Source organism: Hydra vulgaris, chromosome 06 (assembly GCF_038396675.1).
Source record: "Hydra vulgaris chromosome 06, alternate assembly HydraT2T_AEP".
Lineage (NCBI taxonomy): Eukaryota > Metazoa > Cnidaria > Hydrozoa > Anthoathecata > Hydridae > Hydra > Hydra vulgaris.
The window spans coordinates 23,202,501-23,214,567 of record NC_088925.1 but is presented as its reverse complement, the minus strand read 5'-3'; the positions used below and the strand labels follow the sequence as shown (position 1 = coordinate 23,214,567).

General features: G+C 26.1%; 1 protein-coding gene across 2 annotated transcripts in view; it reads left to right on the top strand.

The window, feature by feature from the left end:
- The first annotated feature begins 3,934 nt into the window (after positions 1-3,934).
- LOC101237752 (probable serine/threonine-protein kinase DDB_G0280133) overlaps positions 3,935-12,067 on the top strand; it is a 46,778-nt gene continuing 38,645 nt past the window's right edge. The window contains exon 1 of one of the 2 annotated variants that reach the window (XM_065799627.1): positions 3,935-4,031. The gene's annotated coding sequence lies outside the window, so the exon portion shown is untranslated. The remainder of the gene's footprint in view (positions 4,032-12,067) is intronic. The other variant, XM_065799628.1, reaches the window with a different exon arrangement.

Sequence of the window (12,067 nt, the reverse complement as noted above, 5' to 3'; positions counted from 1 at the left end):
TGAGCTAGTTAAAGTAATAAAGACTTTTTAATATTACTGAAGTAGTAAAGTTGTAATATTAAAAGTATGATCAGAAAGATGTGAGATGGAACAAAAAAAAAAAAGAGGGGGTGGTGAGTTGAGATCTGTTTGAAAAACACTTTTTGGACAAAAATAAGATAAATAATCAGTATTGTATCTAAAGATTCTATTTATTTAAATTTGCGCTTCGATACTATTTTTAATCACTAAAAATAGTTTTTTATTCTTTTAAGTCGGCTTTTTTAGTTCTATTTAACTTTTTTTACATACCAAATTTAAGTTCAAGCACATGCTCCACTAGTATACAAATATTGTACTCATTTTCAACTATAAATCTTCATGTAGTCTTGACATATATATGAGTGATCTCAAAAACGGTGCACCCAAAATTCAGTTATCACTTATTTATTATACATTTTGCTTGCAATTGCCGCACAGTAAGTCAGTGACTGGACGAAAGGAAATTCTGATATAAAATCTTTAATGTGCTCTTAATCTTGGATGGTTTCCTAGTGATACGATAAAACTATTCCTATTTTATAGTATTACTATAAAGCTAGTTTTATTAATCATTTACCAGTAAAAATTTTCTTGAAAGTTTTATAATATTGCTTAAGATTTAAAAAAAAAGAAAGAAAAAAAGGAAACAGTTTGTGCCAAGACTGTTGACTGTTGAATAGGCTAAGCTCATTAATAAAAAAAAATTTTCGAAAAAAAAATAAAATAAAATAAGTGTAAGGAAATATTATAGAATAAATCGATTGAACGCATTTAAAAGTGTAATAGAGTCTAATGTTTTTATTTCAATTTTAAATTATGGTTTGATGTACTTTGTTATCCAGATAAATTGCATATTTTAATATTCAGCTACAATTCGGTTGAAACCTTAATGTATAGGTTGTTTCTGTAGGTAGATGGATACGGGGATTTAATACTAAAGATGCTGTTAGAAAAATGACTGCTTCTCTTTTTACAACTTAACTCTGTTGTCACCTTAATTAGAGTGGTGGTCGGCGTAAATAAAGTGACCGTGAATTGTATTTAAAAAATAACTTTTAATTAAAAGAATTGCAATCTAGGCTTGTACTTGAAAATGAGTTGTTTTTTCATTTATATGCACTTTATTTTAGTTTTTTTATCAGTTTTGTAGGTTGCTAAACCCAAACAAATAGCAGTCGTGGCGCAGTGGTTAGAGTTCTGGCTCAGAACCAAAAGTTCGGCACTAGCCGAACTGGTGATATTGGTAAGGACGTAGGCGTGAACTTCCTGGATAAATGCTCCTCCGCGGTGCTCTATGATAAGACAGATAGGTCTTCTTGAAACACTTTAATAACTTCAGTGTAAGCGAGTTTCAAAAAGAAGTTGTACGTTTTTGCGTGAAGTACTTGATCAAAATATTGGAAGTCAAGTTAGAATGATAAATGTTCAAAAATAAGACGTTGTGTAAAACTCTGATAAACAAAATGCATTGGTACCAGCACGGCACGCGAGCGTCGTGTAAAGCATATTCTGCCGACGGCGGTTTCACGGTGGTCCAACGAAGGTATGTTTGCTAAGATTTTGCCAGTCTGATGATAGAACATCAGTGGCTGGTGGATAAAAGACCGCCGTAGAATCAATGATAAAAACGCAGCGGTACAAGCAAGACGCGCCAGCGTCGTGTTGTCATATTGTTCCGACGACGGGAACACGGCGATCCAATAAAGGCATGTTTTCTGGGTAGGTTAGAAAAAAATTATAAAGAGAAAAACGTTGTTTTCAAAATCTAAGTTTATAAACATTATTTGCATTAAATATTCCGCTTTTTTAAATCTTTCAGAGTTAAAAAATTATGACAATATAAAATTTGCAACCCCCTCAAATTGAGGGGGGTTTAAACTTTATATGGTCATAATTTTTGAACACTAAAATATTTTCCTATGAAATTTAAAATTTATCGATGAATATAAGTCTAGTTGAAAATAATACCAAAAATATTTCATCAACTTGTTGCTCTCACGTTTAGGGCAGGTGGGGCTAAGTTTTTGGGGCATTTTTGTTCCTAAGCTTCAATCATCGCAATTTTTAGCAAAACATCCTTATTTGACATAAGTATAAACATATAAATGTTTGGAGTTTGCTCCATGTCTGGAAGTTAGCTATCTCAAAGACCAAAATATGCTCTGGGTGCAGCTGTTTAAAGTTGCTATAAAACTGTTAATTAGTTACCAATTTTAGTCTAACAAAATTATGGAGGTAATATATGGAGCAACGATATAAAGTTTTAAAAAGCGGAATATTTAATGCAAATAATGTTTATAAACTTAGATTTTGAAAACAACGTTTTTCTCAAATATAAGTTTCAAAACACGGGGTATAAAAGGACGTAGTAGGAAAATTTTCTTACTTCATCCTTTTATACCCCGTGTTTTGAAAGTTATATTTGTTTACTTTAATAATTTTATAAATCTCGCTGCCAATAGATGTCATTTTAGTTTACTTCCTCGATTGAACTCTTGTATCTGACAAAAAAAATTTTATCCGTCCGCGCACAAATTTTAATTAAAATTTTTTTTTAACAAACACGGAAAACATGAGTGCCTTGTTTTTTTAAACATAAAGACCTACCACTTAATGCGTTTGCGTTTTATGTAAAATGCATTGAAAAAAAGAAATACTTTGAAAAAACATTTTTTGTTGATTAGAGCGTGGGAACAAAAACACCCATAAAAATTTTCACCCTTATCCTAAATGTCAGAGGAACGATTTGAAAACAAAAATATATTTGAGATAATTTTAAAATTATCGATAGATTTTAAATTTCATCAAATTATCTTTTAGTGTTCTAAAGTTATGTTTATGTAAAGTTTTGACCATCCCTAAAACGAGGGGATTGTAAGCTTTACATGGTCATAACTTTCGAACACTAAAAGTTTGTTAGATAAAGTTTAAAATTTGTTGGTAAGATTAGATTTATAATAAGAAAGCAAAAAAAATGTTTTTATTAGATTGTTGCTCTCACATTTGAGGAAGGCAGGTGTCAAAATTTCTTCAGGAAAACAAGTTTATTTAGCAATCACACATTTAATAACACTAATTAAATTAACATTAATCACATTAACACTTAAGTAGGTTAAAAACGCATGTAAATAATTTTGTTTAGTTAAAATAAATAAAAAATTTTATAAATTTTTTTATTCATTTTACAATTTAAAGCTAAAATGTAATTTAACTATAATTATTATTAATTTAGAAATAAAAATGATGCAAGCAGTATATATGTACCATCTTTTAAGATGGTATTATTATGCTAGGATCGTTTTTAACGTGAACTTTAAAAGTTCATTTCATTGAACATTTTTTGCGTCGTTGCGAGAATCAGTCTGTCGCTAATATCTCAACCGCGAAAATATCCAACGTAACGATATCTCTAGTAGATTATTCCAGTTCTTGCGTAAAACTCAAAACGAGGATGCGTTTTTAAATTATAGCTGTTAGAAATGTTCCTTCTGAGTCCGAAAATAGTTTATAATATTATGTTTTGATTTTTACGCACTGGGACGGAATATTTCAGGCGGGTCAGGCTATAAAATAGTAGATTATTCCGATGTTTGTATTTTTATTTTTTCTACTGTAAATCATACGCGGAGGGTTGCTACATCGACTATCTTATAGCCTGACTCGCAACGGAGTGCTGCTACATCGACATACAAATAGCCTGACTCGTAATGGAGTGCTGCTATATCGACTATCTTATAGCTTGGCTCGCAAGGGAATGCTGCTGCATTGACTATCTTATAGCCTGACTCGCAAGGGAGTGCTGCTACATCAACTGAGGGTTTGGTTGGGGCTGGCAGTCTATCAAGTAATAAAAAAAATTCCGGTCTTGCATTTTAATTTTTGTGTGTGTTAACAAAATACGAAAAAACTAACAGCTATAATTTAAAAACGCATCCTCGTTTTGAGTTTTACGCAAGAACTGGAATAATTCAGACCACTGGAATAATCTACCACAGATATGCTGATCTTAAGTAAGTTTCGAATGTGATTTATTAAAAATTAAGAAATTGCTTACTTTACAAATGTGTAATAACGTTAAAAAAAAAGTTAAATATTGATATTACTAAAATTAATTCCTCCAAGTATATGTTTAATTTTGTTGACAGAAATCGAGATCTGTTAGAACTTGATAAATATTCATATTAAAAACGTGATAAAACAATATTAACGTATTAATATTTGGACATTAATAATTGGTTAGAAGGCCTTGCTACGAAGTACAATATTTATTACAATAAAAGACTACAAATTTAATTTTAGCAATAACCTTTAGTAACGAGTAATCAACCTTGAACTTTGAAAACTCCGCAAAAATTTTTTAAAATTGTCTTCTTTACATTCTTAACATTATTACTTCATGCACATATCCACTCGTAATCGTTATACTCCATTGTGTAATTGCTAATAAATTTATTAATGATCATTTTTTAGAATTTTTTTATAGTAAACCATTAATTTGAAAAATTTACAATTGTGTTTTACTTTTTATTATACATAATAGTTTGAAGGATATTGGAACTTATATAGATAGTTATTTTATATTTTGCGTTTTCGTTGTTTACGCTTTATTACTTGCAGTTTAAACGATCATCAAGACTTCTTTTATCCATTATTTTAAATCTTAAATTAAAAAAAAAGTTAGCAGTATGACAAGAAGCCTAATTTGTCTGAGCTTCCTACAATTATAAACATTGCAGTAACAGTGTTAATGTTAACTTTATTGTAAATTTTATCTTTTAAAAAATTGTATTTTTTGTAAAGTTGCATGATTTAGTTGTATATATATATATATATATATATATATATATATATATATATATATATATATATATATATATATATATATATATATATACTTTTATTATATATATATATATATATATATATATATATATATATATATATATATATATATATATATATATATATATATATATATATATATGTATATATATATATGTATATATATAGTCTTAAATTAATTATCACTAATTACTATTCTTGGAAAAGTTCATTATCAAAATGAAATATTAGCATTTTAACTTAAGTGTGTTTTGTCATCTAAAAATTTTTGTAATTTTTTTTTTTAATATTGTTTTGAATTTTTTTTTTACTTTAGTTCTATGTTGGGCAAAAAACATTAGAGTAGCAGTATAATAGGTTTTAAATGCCATTGTTTAAGTAATTTTAAATAAAAAATAAAAATATTTTCACTTATTTTAAAATTAATTTAATTGTTTACTGCTTATTTTCTTACAAACTATACATAATTCAGATTAAGCTTTACAAAGTTGGAAAAACTATGAAGTAAATCATCTATTCTAAAATTATACATATAATACATAATAATACAGTTTATTTTTAGCAATTTAAAATAATTACAGAGGTAAAAAAAAAAAGATAAGAAAACACAATTAAAAAAAGAATTATAACTGCAGTTTCTACCCATTTTTTAAATAAAAACATAGATCTGAAATAAAGTTAAATGCTCTATTTTGAAGTCTAAAAATAAGTAATAACCATTAAATGTTTTTCATAGAAATTAAATGATTTTTAAGTATTAATATTCATTATTAATATAAATATAAGTATAATTATAAACTAATTAAAAAAATCTTGATTAATGTAAGGAATTAAAGTGAACAGAATATATCAATACTGTGCTGACTTCAAATTGCTATATATATATATATATATTATATATATATATATATATATATATATATATATATATATATATATATATAAATATATATATATATTATATATATATATATATATATATTATATATATATATATATATATATATATATATATATATATATATATATATATATATATATATATATATAGGAATTTGAATATATATATATATATATATATATATATATATATGTATGTATATATATATAAATATATATATATATTAGTGTTATTATTGACTTCCACTAAATAAACTAAAAGTTGACTAGTCTAAAGTCTAAATTAGTCGACTTTTAAAATTGAAGAGTCGATTTAATCAACTATGGATTTTCTACTAATCGACTAAAAGTGGATTTAAAATCCTTATATCTACTTATTCAATTTAATTTTTTTAATCTTAGTTTTTGTTTGTTAAATTAATAACAATACCATGTACTATTACAACTTTTACACGGTGCATAGTTTTTGTTTACTACCTTAATGTTTTATATGATTCATTTCATGTCAGCAATATTTATACTTAATTAAACCTTCAGTTACAAATTTCATTAATTATTTTGTTTTTGTTTATTTATTCTATGCTTGTGATTTTTGCAAATACTTCCACACAGGGCCATTCTAAGCTGACTCGGGGCCCTTTGGCAAAATTAAATTAAGATGGACCCTAAGTCATTGGAGCTTGGGAATAACTTGTCCTGTTGCACTATGCGTCACTAAGCGGAAATAGGATTTAATTTACATTTCTTAAAGATTTTTCCAATTTTAACTTTTTAAATATTTTTTTACTGAATTAGGTAAGTAGTTCCTAATTATAAAAATAGTATTTAAATTTTTTTCAATATTTTTTTTTAAGAGGGGAATTTTAGGATTTAAAAAACACATGTTTTTGATAAGTTTTAGAATTACTTATGACAAAGATCAAACTTTTGCATTATACTTATATATTTTTATTTTAATAATATATTTAATTAATTGAAAACCAAAAAAAGTCAAAAAAAAGTTTTTTTGTAATAGTCTTTTTTTTTTTTTTAAATTCAGTTTGCAAAGATTAATGAATTGAATCATGTTACTACAGATGTAGCTAGTTTTTTATTTGATAGAAATTTTATGCAACAAATCAATTTTATATAAGTAACAAATCATTCTGCCTACCTCTGTAGTAAGTTGCTTTAATTCATTTCTATGGGTGTGAACTGTATACAGAACCAACTCAGAATATTCTTCAAAAACCTTAGTTATTTAAATTTATAAAAACAAAAACAATAAAATAGATAAACATGCTTGAATGTTCAATAAAGAAAACTACCAACTCTTTATTACCGATTAATTAAATTAATTCGGAAAAAAACAAAGAAAATTCCGGTTTTCTAATTCTTTGATTTTTTTTTAAATATGCACAAAAATAAATATATGATCTTCTGTGTAAAAGTTATATAAAAAAATTCAATGGTTTTCAGATTATTAACTTATTTCCTTTTTTAGTAGGAATGTGATGCATAGTGCGTCACATTCTTACTAAAAAATGATATGATGTTAAAAATAAAAAGCAAATAAAATTTACTTTATTACTTTCATCACAACGTACTTCAAAAAAAAAAAATATACATACATACATACATACAATATATTTTATTTATGTTTAATTTTTTTCATTGTGATTGGAGTTAAAGGGTTGAGAGAGTGGGTTTTATTTTGCAAACATTTTCTAACAAGCATCACTTAAATCCTGCTTTGTAAATATGCTTAATGTTAGTAAAATTTTGTTTCTTGTTAAAATAGATTATTTGCTATAACCTTTGCACTTTCAAATGTATTTTTTTTTTTAAATATTTCTTATATTACTTTTTAAGTTGTTTTCCAGGTTTTGTCTTCTAGAACTAATTTCAAGTTTTAAATTTTTCAGACTTCTACTGTTTTAGATATTTATAGATGATTTCTTTACAAATATTTCTTTGTTTAACTAAATCTAAATTAAGTTTTGTTGAGTAATATTTAATGTTTAAAACCTTTGGTTGCTAAAGTGTTTGCCATAGTTTTTATGCCTTTTTTTTTAAATGTTGCTAATTGATGAAACTAATACAATAGAAATATAAATTCAATAGTAAAATAGATAGTTAGTATATTGAAAAATCAAAAATATTTGTTTTTATGAATATAAGGGAGCTACAAATTAAGCAGTAAAAAAAAAATTGTGTTAAGATCCAGAGGACCTAGAAAAAACCTTAAGAATTTTTAGTACCAAATAAAGGTGCAAGAATATCAATTCTGTACCTCAGAAATGATGTTCAGTTTGTATTTATTTTGCAAATTTATGCAAATTCTGTTAATGGACAAAATTATTTTCTCTCAGTCTTATCCTTCTAATTAGATCTCATTAATCCATCTGTTATCTCATTCATTCTCTCTCATGTCATCTCATTAATTCTTTCCCTCTTTTTTTATCAGTTTTGGTTTTTAGATATTCCTCTTTTTATTTATGTTTATTGCCACCTAGCCCAAACCCTTATTTGATGTAGTAGCACTCTTTGCATGTTCTACCTATCTAATCAGTCAATTTATGTACTAAAGCTTCCAACAGCTGGCCATTTCAGTATGTTGTCAGACTGGTTATCTAAACATGTAATGTAAGTTTTATAAATGTATATATATACATACATACATACATACATACATACATACATATATATATATATATATATATATATATATATATATATATATATATATATATATATATATATATATATATATATATATATATATATATACACATATATATACATGTATATACATATATATATATATATATATATATATATATATATATATATATATATATATATATATATGTATAGATATATATATACATATGTATATATATACATATATATATACATATATACATATATATATATATATATATATATATATATGTATATATATATATATATATATATATATATATATATATATATATATATATGCCTTTTAGATTTAAATTCCAAGCGAGCTTGCTCGCAAAAAATGTATTTTTTTTTTTATCATAAAACAATATATACTACAAATAAAATAACTTTCTTAACAATTTTTTTGATTTTAAACATATGTTAAAAAACAGAACACGTCTAACTTTAGATTTTGCAAAATTTAATCTTTTTTTAAGTATCGATATCTACAGATTCAGCAATGGTTTTTCAATGGAAATTATTGATAAACCATTTAAATGTTCCTGGCCCATTGTTGATTGTAAATAGTTTTTTATTAATTTTAATTTGGAAAAACTACGTTCCCCTGTACTCACTGTTAGTGTTAATAATATTCATAGGGAAATACAAACATTAGGAAAAAGTTTTTCAAACTGACTATCTTAGATCCATTTAAGCACAGATTCCGGTGATTTTTTCCCATCTAATTTCTGTGATAACAAATTAAGTTCCAGAAATAAATCCTTTGAATACACATCTTTTCACCATGAGTCAATACTTTTTCCAGTAATCTGCATTTATTAATTATGTCTTCTTCTCCTATTTTATCAATATCTTTGATACCATACAAAAACTCAAACGATTCTATTGTACTTAAAAAGCTTTCAAATTGTTCATTTATCGATTCTTTAGCTATTTTAAAGAGAACATCAAAAAACTGCCTTTTTTGAATTTTTGGTTTGGTTGTATATCACCATCTTCTTCAAAGGTTCATCATCAAAAAATCTTTTTCTTTTTCTTGCTCTTTCACATGAAATAGAACGGAATTCGTCAGTCAAATTTGCATCATTAGAATTATGGCTTTTGAAATATATTTTGGCTTTTGAAATATATTTTTTGTAAGAATCTTCAGTGTGTTTAGTAACAAAAAAATTGATAGTTTTTTTTAATGCATTTGCAGCAGTCTTCACGTATGCAGTTTGAGATTGTAATAGTTTGCTAGTACAATTAATTTCAGTTAATACATCGCGCCAAACCACAACACCACATATGAATTCAAAATTGTCTAGTTTTGATGTAAGTGATTCAGCAGTTAATCAAGTAAGAGAATCTTTTTCAATGTTAACAACTTTTTTGAATGCACAATAAATTTCTTTTAATCCAAATTTTAGAGCATGAACAGCATTTACATGACTTTCTCATCTGGTAGTTTAATGACTTTACTGTTAATTTGCAACATTTTGATTCAAAAATTTGCCAACAGAAAAATTATTATACATAGCTTGAATGTATAATAAAGTCCATTGAAATGGACTTAGTACCTCTTGCATTTTTAGTCATAGATCTAAAAAGGCCTATATATTTTGTTTCTAAGCAGAATTTTAATTTTGCGCCTTTTTATTGCTGCACCTGTGTGTTTCGCACACGATGCGAGCCGGCTCTGTATGTATATACATATATATACATACATATATATATATATGTATATATATATACATAAATATAAATATATATATATATATATATATATATATATATATATACACACATATATAAATACATATATATATATATATATATATATATATATATATATATATATATATATATATATATATATATATATATATATATATATATATATATATATATATATATATTTATAACCCTCAGAATTAGGAAAAATGAGGTCAGCAATAATTCAATCTTTTGAGGTAAAAAAATTTGATACAATGGTCTTGCCATAAAACATAAATATGAGGTCAGCAATTTTTTTCCAACCTTAAGCACTTTTAAGTTGGCAGTTAGCTCAGCATTGCCAAATGCCGACCCTAATTCCGAAGGATATATATATATATATATATATATATATATATATATATATATATATATATATATATATATATATATATATATATATATATATATATATAAATGAATAAATAATGTTTGATAATAATAAGTTATTTTAACACTGCAGAATATAGTAAAAGAGTGAGATTTAGCTTCATGATGAGTCAAGTGACAATTAATTTTAGTTGATGGAACTAGAGATAATAGCTCCTTTGAGCAGCGATCATGGTAGTATTTGTAGAAAAGAGAAAGAGATGCAACTTGACGATAGTGGGAAAGATGCTCAAGTTTGGCTTATAGAGCAGGTTCAACTACGTTTACAATGTGTTTTTGCATCTTGTCAAGAAGAGATAGAGCATCATTAGGAGAATCAGTCCAAATATAACAACAGTATTCTTTACAAGGTAAGGAAATGGCGAGCACAATAAAGAGAAGCAACTTTTGCAGATGTTAATTAAGCAATCTATTGTATTTATGGTTTTCATGAGAGGTCAGTAGTGAAGGATAACCCAAGAAGACAAAAGAAGATGTCTTAATTAGAGGGTTGCCATTTATCAATATAGGATTATTGACATTATTTTGATAGTTGTTTGCCATAAATAACTGAGTTTTGTTGAAGTTAAAATTAACAAGCCACTACAAGCCCCAATTTGTTACAAAAGTGAGATCAGATTGAAGGTTTGTTGCCTGTTCTAAGCGATTGAAAAGAGAAGACTTTTTGTCAAGACAGGAGTATAATGTTGAGTCATCAGCAAATAGAAACACTTTAGATGTAAGATTGTCAGAAAGATCTCTAATGTAGATAAGAAACAAAACAGGACCAAGGATAGAATCTTGAGATACTTCAGAAGCGGTTAAAATGATTTGATAATTTCAAAAACTTTCCCAGATACACCATATGAAGCAAGCTTGTAGAAAAGACCAGCATGCCTAACTTTGTCGAAAGCTTTAGATGTGTCAAGAGCAATAGCCTTAGCCTTGTTGCCTCCATCTAATGCACAATAAAATCTTTCAGACACAGCAGTTAGCAAGTCAGCTGTAGAGTGAGAGGATCAAAACCATATTGATTGTCTGAGAGTAAATTATTTTACTCAAAATAGGATGTTAGAAATTTATTGATCTTGCTAATAACAGATAGAAGACTGATCAGACAGTAGTTGGAAGGGTCAGAATTCTCTCCAGAGTTTTTAAAAATTGAAACCACAGATATTATATTATATTTCCAGCAGGGATGAAAACGAGATTCAGTCAAGCACTTATTAAATAATTTAGAGAGAACTGAAAAGATTTCTGGAGAACACTTTTATAAGACTACGACAGCAATGTTATCTGGACCACAAGTCGTAGAAGAGTCTAATTGAGATATGATTTTAGGAATGGAATCTGGACTGATTTAAATGTCTAATAATGAGTTAACCTGTTTAATTGGAATGCAAGTAAGAGAATGGCTAAAAGATTCAAGAGTTGAATAGAAGAAAAATTCTTAACAGAAGTTCTGTCTTATTTTTGGGAAAGGTAATAAGAT